The following is a 1,302-nucleotide window of genomic DNA, read 5'->3' on the forward strand; positions in this document are numbered from 1 at the left end:
TGTATGTGTTTGCAAAATAAAATAAATGAAAAGTAATTGAGGTCTCTTTAACATAGCATGAGTTAGATCACCAGACACAAAGGCAGTGAAATGGACAAAGGAGAAGACAGGAAAGCTGAGATCAGAAGCACTGTGTCTTAAATGCAAATCAAATTTAAATGTGTGCACATTGGAATTAGTAGCCTATTTCAAGAAAAGAGAGAGGGATAAACAGGACAAATATTAGCTAAGAATGTGCTGTCTGCAGATGTAGAGAACAAACGTATGGACACCAAGGGTGGAAAACCATGGTGGGGTGGGGATGGTGGTGTGCTGAATTGGGCGATTGGGATTGACATGTATACACTGATGTGTATAAAATTGATGTCTAATAAGAACCTGCAGTATAAAAAAACAAACAAAAAAAACAACTAATACTAAACTTTCTTTGGGTTATTTGTATGGAAGTATGTTAATATAAATGTTTCAGACATTACATGAAATTTCTAAAAATCTTATATGTTCTGGTATAATGTTTTAAGTCATAATTCTAGTTATTACTTTAAAATGTATATATCGGAAATAACTAAAAAACAATGTGCTATCTGCCAGGATTTCACATACAGGTGAGCAAACAGACACTGAGGGTTAAAAAGGTCTTCATAAATGTCACACAATCTATTAATAAGGGAACAAGGGTTAAAACTCAGGGCCATCTGACTTTAGAACCAATGTCTTTCCACCACACCAAGCTCCTAGAAGGGCAGGGTAAAAGGGAGAAATGAGCAAGCAGTGGCAATTCCAAGGTCTGGGTCCATCCACAGACACAAATCAACTTATATTATAAAAATTAAAAAACACATAAAGACCACATTTATTGAACCTTTTCAACCCATCTTTCCATCATTCTATAAGAAGAATTTTACATATACTTTTAGGGTCTGATGGTCAAGTCCCCTCCCCTTAGTGCAGTTTCTAGGTCTTGGCACTTTTTGACTCATGCTTTCTTCATGTCCTCTTTGGGTAATTACTGCATGGCCGTAATTATGAGAGGCTAACATTAACAATATTACCACATGCCTAACTTATTATGTAGTATAATCAGGAACATGTAACTTCAAAATAGACCATATGTAATTTGTTCTTTTATGCTAATCATTCAGTTCCAAATCTTAAAAGTTTAATATGCCAAAGTGAAAATTTATATAAACAAAACTTTTTATTGTCTTGTATTATCTTTGATAAAAAAATTAAATACATTAGAAATATGATTTCACTTGTAAAATAGTACCAACAAAGATGCCTAGAAACATATTAAATCTG

This window comes from Mesoplodon densirostris, chromosome 3 (assembly GCF_025265405.1).
Source record: "Mesoplodon densirostris isolate mMesDen1 chromosome 3, mMesDen1 primary haplotype, whole genome shotgun sequence".
Lineage (NCBI taxonomy): Eukaryota > Metazoa > Chordata > Mammalia > Artiodactyla > Ziphiidae > Mesoplodon > Mesoplodon densirostris.